This window comes from Varanus komodoensis, unplaced genomic scaffold (assembly GCF_004798865.1).
Source record: "Varanus komodoensis strain SLA01 unplaced genomic scaffold, ASM479886v1 scaffold19, whole genome shotgun sequence".
NCBI lineage: Eukaryota > Metazoa > Chordata > Lepidosauria > Squamata > Varanidae > Varanus > Varanus komodoensis.
This window is the reverse complement of record NW_025335550.1, coordinates 22,363,706-22,384,920: the sequence shown is the minus strand read 5'-3', so window position 1 is coordinate 22,384,920 and position 21,215 is coordinate 22,363,706. Positions and strand designations below refer to the sequence as shown.

Sequence of the window (21,215 nt, the reverse complement as noted above, 5' to 3'; positions counted from 1 at the left end):
AGATGTTGGGCGGGGGGTAGGGCTATGCGTGTTACAAGAATGTGGTAGTTTAAGATTCTGTAAATCCAAGGTCTCCTCTAAGACTCCCTTTAGACTTCCACAGCTGGAAGAATTTACCTACCAAAAAAAGAATAAAAAAGTCAAATGCTCTCATGTGCTATTTTTGACCACAGTTCTTTAGGATTAAATTAACAAACAGCATTTTATAGATATGGTATAGATATTGACAGTTGAGTGGACTATTTGAAAAGACAGACAAAACATCCCACATGATTATAGGAGCCTTTTTTAAAAAATGTGTGCAAAACAATTACTTCCTTCTCCTTAGTGCACTGAGCTGATTTCTATCTGTAAGAAGTCCATTTCCTCAATAGTAAAGATTTTAACCTAAACAGCACATTTCCTGAAAGCTCCATCTTCTCATTAAAAAAATAAACAAATGAACAAACTAGTTTTGCTGTAATTCAATGGGACTTTCCTCAATTACTCCGAAGTATGAGATATTCAATTCCTGTACTGAATAATTATGAACACTATGGTACTAACTTCCATATGGCCATTAGAATTGAGAAAGTGTTGTTTATTTAGCATACTGTTTTACCACTGTTCAAAGTTATTCCATTACTAAACGGCATAAAAATGAGAGTCATGCGTAAGCCGTAATAGCCACAGTGGGAAGAACCATCTGTAAAGCTGCTATGAAGACACAAGCCAATGACGAATCCAAGGGAAGGCAGCTCTAAACAGAAAGGGTAGCATACAATGGCATCCCAGTGTATTACTACATTGCAGTAATGTAGACCAATGCTTCTGCAACCTAACTAACATCTGATCATTCAATGGCAAAAAGCCATGATTAGAGGCTAAAATTTGGTGCCTAGAAAGCACTGGTTATAATGCACAAATGCTGGTTTACATTAATGCGGCAACGTTAGTGCTATTGCTGAGATGCCACTGGATGCTTCTCATAAGCAAGCCTTTGCTGCTCAACAATAGGCTCAGAAGTGGCTAGATGCACATCATTATAAATGATGTTTCACAGTACATGAAGGATGTTCACGAAAGATCATCAATAGGAAGGATGTTTCACAAAATACATTTTCTGTGCAACATCCTAACAGATCTTAATGTTAAGCACTTTTTATTTATTTTATTTTTATTTTATTAAAACATTTCTATGCAGCCCCTTGCCGAAGCCTCGGGGCGGCTCACAACATCGAATAAAATACACAATAAATTAAAACAATAACAATTAAAATATATACAGTAGAATAAAATAAGCCGCCCTGGCCAAATAACATTCAATAATATTAACATTTAAAATGCTGCTTAAATAAAAAGGTCTTCGCCTGGCGCCGAAAAACAAATAACGACGGCGCCAGGCGGACCTCTCTGGGGAGCGCATTCCATAACTTAGGCGCCACCGCTGAGAAAGCCCTCCTCCGAGTAGCCACCCTCCTAATTTCCTTAACTGAGGGCTCCCGGAGGAGGGCCTCTCCCGCTGATCTCAGGGGGTGGCTGGGCATATATGGACGTAAGCGCTCCTTCAGGAGAAGGCTCCCTGACAGATCTTCATTTACAAGCAGGATTTTATTTATTAGATTTATATCCTGTCTTTTTCTTTCTTTCTTTTTTTTAAAGAATCAAAGCAGCTTATATCATTATTCTCCTCTTGTTCTTAATCTTATCCTCACAGCAACAATTCTGTGAGGTAGGTTGGGCTGAGAGTCTGTGACAGAAGGCAGTTGGAAGGCAGTTCTTGTCTGAAGCCATTTCAGACTTTAAAGCACTTCAAATGGGGACTGTATTGGAAGTCACTACAGCTGGCACAGGTAACAGAGTTGTTTTCTGATTTCCTGCTCCCCATCAGCATCTAGGAGTCTGTATTTGCACTAGTTGGACCTTCCAAACTACCATCTAAGGCAGAATACATTTATAATCATATTAAGATTTTCATTACAAAATGTTCCACTGAACTCAATGTGATACACTTTTGATTAGATAAGGATATATTGCAATCCTATACACACTGATTTGGAGAATGCTCCATTTAATTTAGTTCAACTTACTTCCAAGTTAACATGCACAGGATAGCACTGTAAGTCAAGACTTACTTCCAAGGTGGCCAACAACCAATTGCAATGTTTTATAATTTGTACAGATTTGCAGCCTTCTAGCACTGTAAGCTGCCCAGTGAACCTTTGGGTTATGGGATAGCATAGAAATGGAATTAAATAAATAAATGATGCATTCAAGACACATGAGTTCATAAGAAATGCTGATAAGTAAACAAATTCCAAAACCACTTACATGGAGAAACCTATTAACTGTAACAAAACTTACATTAGCAAAGTATCTCTGTTTAGTTTACTTGGTTTTGAACTGCTGGACAGAGGAAAAAGATTAAATGAAATGTGAAATCCATTTGTGTCTATTGACCATGTTCTTACTGTTCTCAACAAAAATGTTACAAGGTCCTAAGTGTTCTGATTCGCTTTGTTGATCAAAAAACCAAAACTCATTTCATGCCGAATTACTTAAAGTCTGTAACTCAAAGAAACAAAGGTGATTCAAGTTCTGTCTGTCTATTGCAAGCCTGGATGTGATTTCTCTTTTTTGGGGGGGATTCCTTCCTCAGTACAGTGGAAAGAGTACAAGGCAAATAATTCATGAATATTTGGCTTGTACAAAAACAAAAAAGACACTTTGTGATTTTGTGACACTTCTGTTTCTGGCATTTTATGTAAACTGCTGTTGCTGGTTGGGCCTCATAAGAAAAATCCAGTTATATAAAACATTTCCTGACATTTTAAAGGTAAAATGTTCATCCTTCCTTTGAATATAAAGCAAAGTTCACTAAGTTCAGCAATACTATTTCAACTTTGCATGTAAATTCTGACTCTGAAGCACCCAGCAGGAAGGAAGAATGAACAAAGTGGTAATTAAGACAAATTCACATGCCCTTTGTATTTGTACTGTTTCCAGTCTTTGTAAAGGCCTAGCTACACATTACATGAAATCTAGTGTAAATGCCCCCTGACAAACCCCCACATATAAAGCCCTTTAGCTGCTTTGTAAGATGGCAATTCAGAAAAGCAGGAAAGCAGCAATGACATGCGAATTTGAAGCAGAGTGATTGACTATACAAGTACCCATGCTCAAATTCTCTAAGCAGAACTGGGGCTGGCACAGCCATCACCCAACTAGCTGCTGCCACAAGACTGCTTGTAACCCAAACCCCTCTAGTAACTATTACTACGTCCCCCTCTGCTATGGGAAAAAAGAATTCACTGTGAAAGAGAATGCCAAGGTACTTGTTTCAGGTACAGAAAGGACGATGCTACAAGCTGTTAGTCCGAGGAGTCATGAAGCACTGTGTTATTGCATCTGGGTCAAAGGTAAAGGGCAGGAACAGGAAGTATAAGAGCAATGCAATATTGCCATTGGTAGTTACAGTAACTCCACAACATCTCCCCTCTTTTACATATGATTCAACAGTGTGTAAACAAGTAGACTCAAAACAGATCCCAAACAATCTTAAACATAACATACTGTACTATTAGTAAATAGGCTACAGATTAAGTCTATCTGGAGGTCTTGAAACTCGGCCGCTTCACAAGGCCACAGGGATTTTGCCTGGTGAAGGCTGTTTAGTTCCAGAAGGTATTGATAAGAGACTGTCCCGTTTCCTGACTGGTGTGTTTGGTACAGAAGAACTTATTGGTATGTGCGGTTGCATTATTTCGTCCTCATTGTTTCCTTCAGATATGACAGTAGCCTTGTCTCTATATTGCTTACTTGGTCCAGCGGGGCTAGGGGCACTGAACACCTCTGGAGAATCATGTGCAGGACTCTCATAAGTTTGTGAGGTGGGTTGTTCTGCCACTCGCAGATCCACTCGATTGTGACGGTAGAGACTGCCATCCACATCCACAACATAAGAGCGAGGGGCAACCCTCTGAACACAGGCACCCAGTCTCCAGCGACCGGTCCTGTCGCCAGGAAGTGGCTTCATACGGATCTCCAATGCTTAGTTCTGGTAAATCTTTGGCAGACATGTTGTATGTCAGTTTGGAGATTTGTTTCCTCCGTCGCAATTTCTCCAGAACACCTGTAACCACACAAGGTTCAAGCAGTTTGTTGGCCACATCAACTTTGACATCAAACACTGTGCAGGACTACTGTCCATGCCTTCAGTCGGGGTGTTCCTCCAATGTAGAATGGCCTTCCATGGGTCACTACCATCATACTTGGACTTCTTGAAAAGGTTCTTCACTATCTTTACAGCTGATTCTGCTTTGCCATTAGCTTGTGGGTGCCGTGGGGATGAGGTGACATGCACAAATTCCCAATCTGTAGAAAACCTTCTGAACTGCTCACATGCAAATTGGGGTCCATTATCCGAGATTACCCTATCTGGTAGGCCATGACGTGCGAATTGTACTTTACAGTGCCTGATTGTAGTTTCAGCAGACAGGTCAGGAAGGAGCTCAATTTCCCAAAAGTCAGAATAGTGATCAACAATTAATAAAAAATCTTGCCCCGCATAACTCAGTAAATCCATACTTACAATTTGCCAAGGCCGGGTGGGCAGCACATGTGACATCATGGGTTCTTTCTGTTGTGCTTGTGCATACTCATTGCATGCTGAGTAACGACTAACAAAGTCTCTAATTTCATTCTGCATGTTGGGCCAGTAAAGGGTATCTTGTGCCTGCCTATAGCATGCTTCTGCACCAATGTGACTGGCATGAATGCGTTTCAACATCTCCGACCTCAAAGATTTAGGAATGATGACTCTTGGCCACTTATATAATATGCCATCCTGAATGCCAATTTTGTCTCTGAAAGTCCAGTATTCTCTCACAATTAATGACACCTCTTCCTTTGAATCTGGTCAGCCATTCAGATCAACAGATTTAAGTACCTGCAAACTTCCGTCAATTTCTGTGTGCTGTTTTATCTGATGCAGTTGCTGGTCTGTGATGTTTAAATAGTCCGAATGATTAATCTGTGACAGGGCATCCAGGTCCTGTTGGACATTGCAAACTGTGTATTGTGTACATTCAAATGTACCACCTGCTGCAGTAGCTCTGCTAAGAGCGTCACTGATGTACATTTCAGGTCCAGGTTTATAAACCACATTGAGACAATAGTTTTGTAACATGAGCAACATGCTCTGTAAGCACTTAGGTGCACACAAAAGCGGTTTCTTGAAAATAGGTATCAGAGGCTTATGGTTAGTTTCTGCCGTGATCTTGTCACGACCATAAAGATAGTGGTGAAAGCGCTGGCAGGCGAACACAATACTCAGACATTCCTTCTTTATTTGTGCATAGTTTTGCTCTGTAGGGGTCAGTGCCCTTGAAGCAAAAGTGATAGGCTGTCCATCTGCTTGCATCACTTTGAATAGTTACCGGTTTTGTAACGTCATAGTATTTAAGGACAGGTGTATCCGTGACCAAACGTTTGATTTCCTGCACTGCCTTATCATGCTTAGGAAGCCAATGCCAAACTGCATCCTTGTCCAGAAGTCTTCTCAAAGGCTCACAAACCTCCGAAAGACACGGTAGGAATTTTGCCAAATAGGTAACAAATCCTATGAAGCGCTGCAGAGATTTCACATTTTCCAGCTGCGGCATATCCAGTATGGCCCTGATTTTTTCTGGGTCAGCCTTCAAACCCTCCACTGAAAGGATATGACCATGAAAGTGGACCTCTTTGACCTTGAACTGCAGTTTTTTCATGCCAAGTCTCAGTTTCACTTGCCTACAACGATTCATCAAGTCCAGCAGTTTGCGATCATGATCTTGCTCTGCTTCTCCATCTGTATCACCACAGCCAACTACAAGTATATCATCAGCTATTGGTTCAATACCTTTAAGTCCGCCCAATAGTTCATGTTGTTTACGTTGATACACCTCTGGTGCAACTGAGACTCCAAAAGGCAGTTTGAGCCACCTTTTCCTGCCCCAGGGAGTCCAGAAGGTTGTCATGTAGCTACTTGCAGTATCCAACTTACACTGTAAAAATGCGTCCTGGGCATCAACAAGTGTGAACAGACGTGCTTTAGGCAGCTTGTACAAAACATCCTCAAGAGTTGGCATTATGTAACGAGATCGTTTCAGGGCCAGGTTCAAACATTTGGGATCTATACATATCCTTAGCTTATCAGGCTTCTTTACAATCACCATGTTGCTAATCCAATCAGTTGGTTCGGTAACTGGTGCGATATGACCATCAGCCTCATACCGGTCAAGCTGTGCCTTAACTGCCTGCTTCAAGGCCACTGGCACATTGCATGGTGCACACTGGACTGGAAGGACACTCACATCAAGGTCAAAATGAACTTCCCCTGGAACAGATTCAACAGGCCCTGTAAAAACATCACCAAATTCCTGTAATAACAGTTGTTTTGTCAAGGGCCGTTTAAATTGATTGTCCATCGCATTGAGCTCTGCAGGGATGGAGAAATGCATCAGCCCCAGACGCTCGCAGGCTGAGCCAGATAACAGTGGCTTTTGGGAAGCTTCCACAATTTCAAACTCTAGCTTGTGTGTCAGTCCATGTACGACACATTCTGTCCTGAACAGTCCAAGAGATTTCATAATTTCGCCTGAGTATAATTTTAGTTTGGTGTCACTTGGCAGTAGAGATACTTCCGGTGCTAATGTCATTTTGTCTCTTAAGCACATCACATCACATGTTGCTCCCGAATCGAGCTGGCAGGATTGAGGCTTATTATTTATTATTATTATTATTATTATTATTATTATTATTATTATTATTATAGCATTTCTATGCTGCCCCTTGCCGAAAAGTGACAAACCATTTCTTTCCTCTGGATTGCAGAGCACCGATTAATTCACTGCTGTGTATCATTTCAGCAGTGCGAGGCTCCTCCTCATATGCAGGTGCATCCTCCATAGCATGAAATTTCCCAGATGACACTTGTTTTTTACTTGACAAACAAACTTTAGCGAAATGATTTGCTCTTCCACAAGACCTACAAGACTTCCCATATGCTGGACACTGCTCTTTAATTATTTCATGCACAGTCCCACAATATTTGCATGCTGTAGAGTTGGCAGTATTTGCTCTAAGCGTGTGTTGCTGTCCTTGCGGTTTGCTTATGTGCCGTCGCTGCATTGCAACGTTTATGCTGTCACTCTGTCTGTCCTGTTCCATCACTTTCAGATGTCTGTCAGTAAGCTCTGCTGTACGACACGCTTCAATAGCTGTGTTTAGCGTTAAGTCGCGCTCTCTCAGAAGATGCCTGCGTGTGCTCTCACTAGATATATACCAAGAACAATTTCGTCCCTTATTAATTCATCTTTGAGGGTGCCACATTCACAAGTAGCTGCTTTTTCTCGTAAGCAAGTAACAAAGCTGTCAAGAGATTCTCCCTCCTCTTGTTTGCAGCATCCAAGCACATATCTTTCATAAATGACATTTTTAGCAGGTTTGAAATAAGCTTCTAGTGCATCCAGAATGGCTGTAACATTCTCTTGCTGCTCTGCTGAGAGGTTCAGATTGTGCTTATACACATGCCTACATTCACTGCCCATGACTCTTCTCAGAGTGGCTGCCTGCACTGCCGCAGGTTTCGCATTCAGCCCTGTAGCCAGGGAATAATCCTCAAATTCAGCTCTGAAAGTTTCCCAGTTGCTACTGCAATCCCCACTGATTTTCATCCTTTCTGGGGGAGGTATGCAATTCATGGCAGCCATGCGGTCGGTAGGCCTCACAGCCCTCCAGTAGCAGAAAACGCACAATGAACGGTCTCAAACCGTAACTCACAAATCAGTGCTGTGTCCCAGGGCTGCTGTACTCCAAACAAGAGGCTCTGTCCAGATGCAAGTCACTTCTGACACCATGTTTCATGTACAGAAAGGACGACACTGCAAGCTGTTAGTCGGAGGAGTCATGAAGCACTGTTACTGCATCCGGGTCAAAGGTAAAGAACAGGAACAGGAATGTGATATTGCCATTGGTAGTTATAGTAACTCCACAACAGTACTCTCTGGCAAAGGCCCGGACCTCCTTCTCTCAACTGATGCCACTTCCTGATGCTGCCAGTTTGCATTTCAGACCCATGATCCCTGGTTGTCTGACAATTCCAGATGAAGGGAGCACCATATTCCTCAATGTCAGCTCCTTCTTTACGGTGAATCCCCTCCACCACCCAGAGGGAGCTGGCAGCAAGGGGCTTATATCTAAGAAACTGCCCTTTCAGAAACTGCTGAACTGCCTTCAGCCTGATGCTTAACCCTTTCCTTACCTACCACATTGTTGCACGTCCCATGTGTTTGGAACCCTCTAGGGCAGTGGTGGAGAACCTATGGCATGGGTGCTGCAGTGGACACGCAGAGCCCTCTCTGTCGGCATGCAAGCCAAGTCGCCCCGGCATCGCCTCAGCAGCCGAGCATTGGATAATAGTGCACATAGGGGCCATGTACATGCTCCGAAAGGAGCAGTCAGGTGATGTCACGAGCCACAACTCATTGGCCACGACTTATTCGAGCTTTCGCATGGCCAGTCAGTGTGCTGCCAAGGGGAGAGAGACAGATTGATTGATTTGCTTGGACTGGCTGTGAGTTGTTTTTTCTAAACAAAAACCTCAGTATTCAGGTTTTATTGAAGTGTTGGCACTTTGAGGTAAATACGTGGGTTTTGGGTTGCAGTTTGGGCACTCGGTTTCTAAAAGGTTCGCCATCACTGCTCTAGGGGAAAGCAGTTTCGAGGGAGAAGTCTGTAGGCACAGAGGCAATGTACAGATAAATGCTCCTAGGGAGAATGGACTGGAAGCAAATGAAGCTGCCACCTTGCTGAAACTAAGCAGGTGGGCGATCTGCTCAGAGGGGATACTACTTGTGAACTGAGTGTAGTACCTTGAGTTCTATGATGTGAGAAAAATGGGATACAAGTGCAATAGATTAAAATATGCAAAGTAAAATATTTATTATTGCTTACTTACACCAAACAAACTTCCTGAGGCACCTCTTCCTGAAAACAACAAAAAATACCACTAACAAATACCCTAAGCTGCCAGGTTTTGGTTACACACATTTATGTATGATGTACATGAGGCCCTCATATCACCTTTATTTGTGTTTTTATAGTAACTGACTCTTAGGACTTCGTATAACTGTGTAGAGCAGACTGCAGGCTTGGAGAATCAATTTAGTTTTTTACTAGAACCAGCAATGAGTGACTGGTAAAAAACTTACAATCAAAGTATTCTGATCCAGGAATTTGTATGGAGATGCAGAGCTGAATAGAGCTCACAGTCCTTCTACATAAAATCCGCTCCTGGTTAAGCCAGGAGTTATTTTGTTGCTGCTATTTTTAAATATTTAAAAGTCAGAAATCCTTGCTGATCTACTACAAATAATCCAGAAAACCAGAAAATAAATGCAATGCATCTCTGGATTTAAAATGGTCACAAACCTTTCTGTGCGAGGACCAGAAGCCTATCAGGCAGATGTGCCTTCCATCCCATCAGAGAAGTCACCTTCCCATTTTAATCACGCCATGATTGGCTACTTTATGGGGATAGGATAATACTGTAACTTTTTGCTGAGCTTTGGGAACTAAGGTGAAATAACATAGTCTTGGTATCACTTGGCAAAACTTTGTTTGTGTTTACAGAATGATCTTCAGTTTGAAATCCAAACACCTTCTTGATCCCTGCATGATTCATTTTACTAGGAGCAGAATGGAAAGAGATGAAAAACAGACTGCAGTGAGATTATCTGAAATGAAAACTCTAAAATAGCAGTGATCAACTGAAGTACCAAGATTTGTTAAACTGTTAGGAAGGTAACTGCTGACTCTTAGTGGAATTGAGATTCAATGTTTTATTGTTGAGCCATATACTGTTTCTAACTGTAAATTGTTATCAACCCACCATACAGAATCTTTTATAGCATAGTAATTAGGTGTGATACTACTAAGCAAAGTTAGAAATACTCTAGTACAAAGGTTAAGGCAGTAAAACATTACCTCAGGCTAAGGAACCAAACTGGCGCTCACATCCTGCATTAGTATTCTATTACCACATCAAAGCAACAGTTTTCCATTCAAAGCCATTTCCCTTACAACTATAAAACAACCTTCCCAATCCTTCAATTGTGGAGTGCTGTCATCTGGAGACTTGGAGTTCATTCATATCAGTATACTGATGACATGCAGCACTATTTCTCCTTTTCATCTTCATCAGCTGTGGATGTGCTAGACTGGTGCCTGGCTTTGATAATGGACTAGAGGAGGGCTAGTGAACCCAAAACACAATCCAGCCGAGACCGAGATGCTGTTACTGGGTGGTTCTTCTAACCAGATGGAGAGTGTTCAAGCTCTTCTGGATGGAGATGCACTTCCCCTATAAGGGTGAGTTTGCAGCTTGAGGATTCTACTGGAGCCATCTTTGTTAACTGATGCTCCGTGCCTTCAACTGGCCACCCAGCTTCAGCCCTATTTGGACAAGAATAGTCTAGGTTTAGTTGCCTGCACTCTAGCAAGCTTCATGCTAAGTTACTGCAATGTCCTCTACATGGGACTTCCTTTGAACAGTTGAGAAGCAGCAGCTTGTGCAAAATGTGGCAGCGAGATTGTTAACAGTGACCAGAAGATGTGAACATATAATATCAATTCTGGCTCACTTGCACTGGTGGTCTGTATTCTTCCAAGACCAAATTAAGGTACTAATTTTTGATAGTGCTGGTTTTTACACAGCTTTGGACTGCAATACCTGAAGAAGGACCTCGCCTGGCATGAACATTGGGGTAAATTACACTAATAATTTAAGGACCTCCTCCAGGTGCCTCTTCCGCTGGAGGACCAGAACATAGCAATGAATGACGGGGCTTTCTCAGTAGTGGCCTCCTGAATTATGGAGTGTTCTCCTCAAAAGGCCCATTTTATACCAATACTGTGCTTTTCCTGGTGCCTTCTTTTTTCATGCATTTGGTAGCATGTGATGTTTCAATCAGGCCTTTATGCTTAAAATTGCTTTAGATATGTGTGTCTCTACGTTGTTATGTTTACATGTTTGTACATATATGGTTTTTATAATGTATGCTTATGTTTCATCTTTGTAAATTCCCAGTATAGAAATGCGATACATGAAATGAAATAATGTAATTGGAAGAAGAGAGAAAAGTTAAGCAGTCTCTTGCCTAGCTAGCTCCCCTTTCTCTTCACACAAACATAAGTCTTACTTAATAATTTTCCCTGAACACTCAAGTATTTCACATACCAGTAATTCTTACTACAGTCATGTAATTTAAGCCACTATTATTATCCTCTACATATTACAGAGGGTGAGCTGAGGTTAAGAGACAGTGGTTGCTCAAGACCAACTAGTGAATATGTGGCAGAGGTCTAATGGTTCATTTCCTAGCGATGTACTTAGGGGAAAAACTCCACTGAATTCAGCAAGACTCGCTTCCAAATAATCATGCCTAGGATTGGGGTATTAATCACCATGCTATTTTATTATTACTGTGCTCTGGCTTAAAAATAGAACAACTGTAGGATTAAATATATTCCATAAAATCTATGGCAGCCTCCCTCATCCTGGTGCTCTCCAGATGTGTTGGACTACAATGCTAAGCATTCATTCCTCAGCCAGCCATGTTGGTTTGTGAATGCTGGGAATTGTAGTTTGATACATCTGAAGGCCACTGAGTTGGGGGAGGCTGATCTGTGGTAACTCAGCACATTTCTTCAGTCAAACAAAGGTCAAGAATTTGTCCTTAAGAGCTATCCTTTTTTTAAACAACCTATCCCATTTAAGATATGGATAAAGGAGTAATGGCAAATAACACAGCAGATGGTTTCCATACTTTACTGTATCTTCATTTTGTTATTGTTAAAGGCTATGACCTATTTCCAATGCTCACATATGTTTGTTTTCACATAGTGTTGAAACTGCAAATGAACTGGCAATCCTTCCACTTCTTTTAACACAGCCATACCATAAAGATAAACCAAGAAAAGCAAAACCTAAGTCTTTAGAAATGTAAACAGAAAGAGCAGCAGTTCTTTAAAAACAAAAAACAAACAAACAAAAACTTTTGCTTTCTTTTCCTTTTTTCACAATCATGGTTAATATTGTGCTCGGCTAAGGCTCCTTGAGATGCAGGAGAAGGCTCGGTCAATCACTGAACTTGAAGCAACCTTGCAGATCTATACTTAGGTAAGAATTTTAGCATATAAGGTCCACATCATCTAATGTAGAGGCGAGCAAGGCATAGCATGAGAACAAAACCAAATCCCAGATGTATAAAATTTCATAAAACTAACAACGTCATAGGCAAAGAAGTTACTAAAGCTAGCTCAAGTCAGTCAGCCAAACCACATCCTACAGTGCGACAACTTTCCATATTTTAGATAGCTTAATTTGATATAATACATTTTGTGACATTTTTCTTATATAAGAGTTAGAAAATAAAAATGAAGGAATAAGCCATCCACAATGATATCCTTCTGTGATTACCTGTTCTTAAATATACTCACAAGCATACATTGGGAAACCCCAATACAACTATGTGAAGTATATGCTCTAAAGAAGCTCCTGCAAAAATCTAGCAACATTAAGATCTTGCAACTAAATGGGTACTGAGTTCATCCTTTAGCTTCACTCTATTCCATTGATTTAAAATATTTATCTAAGCATGTGCACACAGTTATGAGAATAAAGACTAACACTCCAAACTAAAGACAGTATAGTTACACTAATCACAGATGTCGAGCACACTACCCTGCCTAATATCACCACCATGGAGGCAATCCTATGCACAGTTATTTCTGAGTACACATCCCTAAGAATGCTGTCTAACTGTCTAGTTCAATATTGTAATTATACTTATTTCAATGGTGGCTTTTCCTATCTGTCAAAGGCCAGGAATAATCAAGAGAGTTTCAACTGCTGAGCAGAACACCCAAGCATCATTATATACAAGGAAGCAGTCCTTAAGCTATACCCAAGTTAAATGGTTCCATGATGGCCAAATGTAACTGGTTAACTTCCCATCACGTTTGTGACATATCAAGATGGCGATGACACTGTGATCTATTCAATCACCTCTTGAGAGCATTTGCACAGAAGTGCTCCAGTTGAGTCACCCATCTGCATGCTCACCTCTCTTCTTCAGTCATCTCAACCATTGAACATGTTGGAGTCAATGCCATTCTCTTTTCAAACACTGCAGAACAGATGACCATCATGGTACTGGACTCCATCTCACATGCATATTTGATGTAACCATGCACTTGGTCTTTGCTAGTTGTTTTGGACTTCAGTTCCCATAGGCCCCAGCCATTATAGCCAGTGATCTAGAACGCTGAAAATGTTGTACCTGAAATATCCAGTGGATTACAGAGTGAGGCACAATGGTGTTATGTTATGAATGGTGTGACGGATGTAGCTTCCAGATTTTTCCATACAATTGAGGGGAGTTTCCACTTAAGCCCTGGTTGGCATGACCAAATTGAATGCTTATTTTAGAAATAAGTCCCTAGAAGGAGAATTGGCTACTAGTTGGCGATTAGCTTTACAGAAAGTGAGTGCATTTTGATCTGAGTCAAGTATTTGTTCTTATATGCTTCTTAAGGTTATCAAAAACAATTAGCATACTTTTTTGACAGTACTGTGGGTTCACTGGATTATTTGAAGAATACTGGTAATCAATCCCAGACAGATGTTGTGTTTCATTCCATTTCAGCTGTAAAATTCCTTGTTGCTATTTTTTAAAGTATCTATTGATGTATTAGGTTGTATCTAATGACAGTCCTACTTAAAGCAAAATGACTGGGTCTTAAGTTAGAAAACCACTGGATAAACCATTGTTTTGCAAAGCATAGGAAGTATTTAACAAAAAACTAAGGTTATCTTCACATAGTGATTTCAAGAAGGATTAAACCACTTTGATCACCGGACTAAACAGGAAAGTATGTTTTTAATAAGTATGTGGAAGTCAGTGAACACATGGCTGAAGAACAACAAAATTGCTGTTAACAGTATAGGGCATGGGCTAGGTTTATCTTGAAAATTAAAAACTACTATTGATAAGCTTTGAGAAAGCTGAGGTAGCAATCAAAGACAAGTCAAATTCGGTAGAAGGAACACATATATTAAAGCTAGAATCCATGATGATTTACTACTCAGTAAAGTATGCCCTGGATTTGAAACAGCCCATCCAAGTACGGTACTTTTTTCAAATAGCAAGGCAAGAATATTCAAAGACTCTTGCAGGACTTACAAAGATAGATATGATGAGCCAAAATTACACCTCCATAGTTGTATAAATATCCATGACATGGATTCCCAAACCAAACTCCAAGTGCTAAAACTAGTTACATGTAAAAATTTCCTGTAAGATAGCAATGTAAGAATGTGGGCCTACAACAATATCAGTACAGAAGAGAGCTGGCAATTCCCATTGCCAAACTGGAACTAGATTCCCTAACCTGAAAAAATGAGTCATTTCATAGGAAAAGACACAGTGCAGCAAAAACGTTTTGGCACCAATAAATTGTTTCTAAAAATAGGATTGTTTAAATTTTCAAATAATTTTGAGGGTCAGCAGCACCCAAAGCTTGATTAAATCAAATCCAGTCCCAAACTACATTTTCTCCAATATCTTATTTATCTTGTTACTGCAAGAAAAGGCCTACCACAATTCATTAGACTATATTTGCCATTTTTAAAAAGTTATTAATGATTCTATTCATTCATTCAATTATTTCCATTGAAGGGAAAAAAACACTTACTTGCTTGAAGCTTCAACTGATGCAGATTCTGTGGACAGACTGCTGACTGGGCCCAGTTATTGGGAATATGTAACACCTTTATACACAACAGCTTAACTCACTGCTGGTTGATTTCCAGGCTAAGTCAAGATGATGGTCATGGCCTTTAAAGCCTTATGGAAGCAATCATATACACATTTAGACAGGAAAATGTCCGACAACTCCCAGAATCCTCTATGTGCTTGGGAATGGAAATAAGTCAATGAATGCTGGGAATTGTGGAAGGTTTTTTCTGTCTAAACATTCACATGCTTGTAGCTTGGAATCAAGTTATCTGAAGGACAATTTTCTCCAAAAGAAACCTGCCTAGAGTTTTAAGATCTTCAGAACAGTCATTCCTCTGCATCCTGCTTACAGCTAAACTACATTTGATGGGACCTTTTTAATGGCTGCCCCCAAGGCCTTCCTTGCTTTATTTATATTCCATGTCCCATGGCATAACCGCCCTCGCAAAGTGAGGCACACAATTTCCTAAGATTCTCCTCCTCAAGCCATGATAACACACCTTCAAATTAGAACCACACAACCCAATTAAACCACATTACATCTACATGAAATTGAGCATAAATAACATTATCACAACAATGCATAAAACAAGCAACAGTCTAAAATACAAATGTTTTAAAGAGTTCTCTTAAAACTTTCCAAAAATTGGATTACAATTTTCTAAGAAGAAAAATCCATAGCTACAGGGACACTAATGAAAATGCCCTGTTGATATTACCCATCAACATAATATCTCCTGCTGACAGCAAATCAGTTGCTGATTTAAAAAACCTTGAGCTAGGTCACTGATAATAATGCTCAGTGGCCAGTGGCCCTTTGGATCCTGGTCCCAACAGGATTGCAGCTTTAAAGGCCAGTATGAATACTTTAAATGGGGCCCAGAAAACTTCATTCTGCCCCAACTGAAGTATTTTTTAAATGCAGACCCACATAGAGTACATTACTGGTTGAAAACAGACAAGAGGTCACTGTAGGAAAGCCCATACTTTCCAGTTAAGGCTGCAGGTGACCCAGCTAAAACTGATATGACGTTTCCTGGCCACTGATGTCACCTGTGTCTTCATCAACAGTGCAGAACTGACACATACAAGATGGTGTATTGTGACTCTTCAGGGGAAGTGCAACTCCACCAAAGACAGGCTCTGCAAATTCATCCAGATCATTGGGTTGTCCAACTCTCAGGATGGATGTCTTGCCAGGATTAGCTTGTCTTCCTTCATCCATCCCAAAACTGTCTCTAGATATGTATTCGCAACTTCTATTGTGGAGCTGCTTTTTTGTTCCCTAGGACTAAAGATAGAGTTGCATGTCATCTGTATACTGTTGACAAAACAGACCAAACCTCCAGATGAATTTTCACACTGCTTCTGTTTCTGAAGTTCAGAAGGGAGTGTGGGTCCCCATGCAGCTAAAATGGCACTATCTATGCACAAGAGGGAGGTACAGGCAGGCTGGAGTTTTGCATATGCACAACTGAGGGGAAACCACCCACAATGGCCAGATACACTTGTTTAAACCTGGTGCATCTGTAATTCAGCCAGGAGACATTCCTGGCTGATCCTTAAAGTCATTATGAAAAAAAAGTCGGAGGATAGCACCAAGCCACCAAAGACTTTGTGGTTCAAAATCAGTTCCTTGGGTTGTGTCCAAAAGAAAATGGAGAACCACAGCAGGTAAGTGGAGCACAAGCATATACCTTCTTTCCTGCTGTGCAAAGGTGAGCTGGCACATTCTACACAAGCTAAGCAGTTATCAAGGGCAACCTAAATAAGGAGGTTATAGAAATCTAGCCCTGAGATTACAAAGGCATACATTGCAATTGCCATTGCCTAATTACACAGGCATCTGAAAAATACATCTGCCAGCCATAATTATTTCAGTTTAATTCTAGTCCACCTCCTGTTAGCTTGCTTGTTCTCAAAATGTCACCATGGCCAGAAACACTGGTATTGAAGGATCCAAGTCACATAGAAAAGAGAGAAAGTTGTATCCCATCAGCATCAAGATTCCAACCAGACCTTTGTGCAAACTCACCAAGAAAGCTCTAACACAGCCATATGGTGTGTGGACAAGATGAAACATTTTAGAGCTACCTAGGACAGATCATGGAAAGGGAAATGTGCAGATGAGCATCATTACCTTCTTTCTGTCTCTTAACCAAACTAGAACAAAAGTAGCCTTTTCCAATACGGACCTTCCAGAAGTGTGAACTACAACTCCCATCAGTCCCAATCAACATGGTCAAAGGCCTGGGATATTGGCAGTTGTACTCAAAAACATCTAGAGGAACCCAGGCTGTGGAAGAGTGATTGTGAGCTATAGAGAGCTAGAGTGATCATGTCCCTGAAAGCAACAGTGCTGAAGGCTTCAGAAAAGTCTGGAATCACTAATACCAAGCAACAAGTTGTTTTAAATTAACACATATTGACATAAAATGCAACTTCTGAGACTTTTTCTAACTAAGCAATTGCAAATGTAAATAGTAGGAGTGACAAATGTTAGAGGCATCTTTTAAAAATAAAAGTCTCATGTCTTTAATGGACAGAAATGTAAAGGTGGAAATCCCATTGAAATGTAATGCAATGCACTAGTACAAATACAAATTAAGTTACCACCTGGTCCACTTTAGTTCTATAATTTTCCCTATTTTATTTTCATTCCCCCTTTTACCCAATGCTAAGACTATTGTTGCTTAGCATCTCCAAATGAATGGCCTTTAGCACATGAAAGTGGACATCACACTGCTCTAGATGCTTTAACATTTGTGTACTTTGGTATACACTTTCTTTCACTAAGCTGCTCACCACTTCTCTACCTTGGCCACTGCATTTCAAACGTTTCTCTAAAAGACGTTGGCATAGCCTGTTTTTTCCCCTCTGTTGAGCAAGCACGTGTGTGAGTGATACAATGGGAGAGAGGAATGGGAGGAAAGAATGTATGAAAGGCTTAAGTCAGTCTAGAACTTGTGACGTATTCGTATTAATTAAATAAATGTGCACCATCTACTTTATGCAGGGCTCACTGCTGAGACAATTATGCCAGCAAAAAAGCTTTGTCCCCTAAACAGACGCGGTAGGGTCCCACTTTTCACTGGATATGAAAAAAGAATGCTTTAAGATCCAATTGTCTGATGAACTTAAGATGCAATCCTATGCGTATTTAAACAGGAAAAACCGCCACACGTCCCAGTGTTCCTTGGCCAACCATGCTGTAGGGACTGCAGGGCTATTTTCTGTCTCAACATGCATTACACTGGCAGACTACAATTTTCTACCTTCTTATTGCAGAGTAAGCCCCATTGATCTCAACGTGGACTTACTTCCAAGCACAGGATTGCACTAGAAACCTATGTGCATTCACTTAGGAGTATATTCCACTGACCACAAGGCAATTTACTGCTAAGTAAACTCGGTTAGGACAGGGCTGCAAGCCTGATTAGGACCAGAACCATTCTTTGTACCATCACAGTTGCTAAGACAGAACAGAATCAACCCGGAGCCATGCACTGCAAAAGGACCTGGGAATCAACCATTCTAACAACTTTCCAACCAAGCCAACTGAAAGTATAAGTACAAGGGTTAAACCGTGTTAAGGGAGTTATAATCCCCTCTAAACAGTATTACACACGCTTTCTAAGGAACGGCTACCCAAGGAAGGTGACAGTTAAAGGGTTAATCTTGGAGGAGTGGAGCCTTCCACGCATCCAGCACCTCCGTTTAGGATGGAAACAGTAGGTCTAGGGTAGGGTGCCTTCGTCCTTTAAACATCAAAATGCCATATGGCTTCAAATGTGTGTGTATTGGGGGAGGGGGGCATACACTTTAAGCCATTTGGAAGTTAAGAATCCAAACTGCAGTTTGTCAAACGAATATACTTACTATTCTACCACAATGATTTCATAGATGGCGGAACAAGCCTGTTTACTGCTTGCAAGAAGTTTTAGGTAAATCCACTCGAAAAGCAACTTTAGTAAAACTAAAAACTGCAACCAAACACAAAAGCATCGCCAACGAGAGCCGCTCTACGTTTAATTTCCATTAACATCACTAGGAGAAGGAGGCAAGCGAATACCACAAATCCCACTAATTTAAAAGCCAGAGACGTGTCTGCACGGAGGAAAGGCTGAGGGAAGAGCGCTACAGGAGGGGGATAATTTTCCTTTCTGCAGTCTTTTCAGCCCATTAAGACAATGCACAAGCAGCAAATTAAAAGAGAGAGAAATATCTTGAAAAGAAAAAGGCAGAACCACCCTTTGGTAATCATGAGGAATAGAAAAATCCATGCACTGCAACCAGTACCGTATGGAAAATGAGAGGGAGATCGCGTTTAACTGTTTTAGAAGAAAGTTTCTGAAGGAAAGAAAGTTGGAATTTTTGCTACGGACTGATGCCTGGAAAAGCAATCTCGCCCGCTTGCTTACGGAACAAATTGGCCGGGAGTCGCGTATGACAGAAACCGAATTCAAAAGAGAAAGGGAAAGGGGCCAGCTGCCCTTCAGGAGAAATGCCCCTCTCCCAGCCCCCCCCCCGCAGCCATTTACCTGGGCCAGGCGAAGTCCCCCCCAGGCTGCCGCTGCCGCTACCCGCACAGAGTCTCTCGTCTCCCGCAGCCAGCCAGACTGACCCAAAAGGGTCTTCCCGCCCTCTTCGCCGCCGCCGCCGCCGCCTCTTCCAGCTAGCCGCCTGCTGGTGCCTCTTCCCAAGTTGGCGGGCTCCCTCCACTCGCTCACTTTGCTGCGGGGCAGCCGCAGAGGGGCGGCGGCGGCGGCGGCGCACGCAACATCATCCTCTGCCCCGCGCTGCTGGGGGGGGGGGCAAAGCTGTGGGGGGGGGAGCGCGGTTTTCCTGAGAGGCTGCAAGAAGGTGAAGCTGCCGCAGCTGTGCTCAGTCGAACAAAGCAAGAAGGAACACGCAGCAGGAGCAAGGACGGGCTGTGGGGCACCGCCGCTGGGCGGGCGCCCTCGCCTTGTGGGTGGGGTGCTTGCCTCGAGCGCCCTCCTCCGCCCCACCTGGCGGGTGGCCACCTTCGGCTTGCAGCCCTTCCCGCCCACAGGCGGGCCCGCGAGCGGGGGCGCCTCCTTCTCCCTGCGGCGTTGGCGCCTTGGCTCACCTGCCTGGCGGCCTCCCTCTCTCTCCCTCTCGCATGCCCGCCCGCCCGCCGGCCGCGGCTCCTGGGCTTGCGCCAGCCTCCCCGCGCGCGGGCTCGCTCTGCAAGGCTGTGCCACCCGCCCCGCAGCTCACCCTTTTTGCCTTCCGTCACCCTAGCTGACCCTAGGCACCAGCGGGCGCAAGAAGAACGCGTTCAGGGCATCGGAAGGGTGGCGAGACCATTATGTGGGAGCAAAGATTCGAGCCACGATGCGCGGGGCTTTAATGCCATCACTGCGAAAGCAAACGAATTTGGGGGGAGGGGAAGGCGAGCGTCTGCTACCCACTGGAGCCACCTCTCCCTGCAGATCCGGGAAAATAAAGCGCTCCTGCACCCCACACTTGTAACCCATTCTTCAAGAGTTTGTTTCTCTGGTTACTGTGAAGTACGAAGGCATATGAATTTGCCTCCTTGTCTTTGCAACTTCATTGGCCCTGCTCCTTTTTGTTACTGGCATCCTCCACCGCTAGGATGTGCCCACCCAGAGCTCCTCCAAAATTGAATGTGGTCATTGCCTGTCTTGCACTGTTACTTGCATGATGCTCAAAAGCGGCTCTGGGAAGTTTGAAGCTTGCCTTGCCTCTCTCCACAGAAAGTGGTGCCCTGCTGTGTATGCAGGCAGATCCCCTTTTGTTTTCTGAGAAAAGCAATGAAAAAGTTAGAGGAAATTAAGGAGCACAGGTTCTCCTTGGATATTTCTGCTTTCCTCCTTATGCCCCCTCCTCCAGAACGTCTACTTTTGCAATCAAAAATCCACCTCTGGCTTTCACATGGAAGATTTTGTATCCCCCTCCCCCTTTTACACAGGACATGTGCTCAGTGTTCTCATCAGCACCACCAGAACTTATATCTCACTGATAGTTTCACACTGAATGTCTATTGTCAGTGTGTGAGACAGTGCGAGACGGAAGCTGAAGCAGTTCCACAAGGGCAACCAGGTGCCTGTAGAAAATCCACAAACCAGACAATGAAAGCAACTCATGCTTCCTTTAATCACCACAGACAGAATATTGCTTTCATGACTTGCAGCTATGAATAGCCTTATCTTCCATGAATTTATCTAATCCATTAGCCATCTAAATTGGTGGCCATCACCACATCTTGAGGAAGCAGGTTTGCTTCTTGAACAGGTTTTGTTCCTTTTTTTGTCCTGGACCCTCCACTATTCAGCTTCATGGGATGAGCCAGGTTCTAGTATTGTGAAGGAAGAAACAACTCTCTATGCCATGCATAAATGTTCTATCATG

The 21,215-nt window shown here is 42.3% G+C and overlaps 1 protein-coding gene across 2 annotated transcripts in view; it reads right to left on the bottom strand.

Moving 5' to 3' along the window:
- LPAR1 (lysophosphatidic acid receptor 1) overlaps positions 1-20,086 on the bottom strand; it is an 80,139-nt gene extending 60,053 nt beyond the window's left edge. Inside the window, exon 1 of one of the 2 annotated variants that reach the window (XM_044427658.1) lies at positions 20,061-20,086. The gene's annotated coding sequence lies outside the window, so the exon portion shown is untranslated. Of the gene's footprint in view, positions 1-19,360; positions 19,511-20,060 lie in introns of those variants that run through there. The other variant, XM_044427657.1, reaches the window with a different exon arrangement.
- Positions 20,087-21,215: the final 1,129 nt, after the last annotated feature.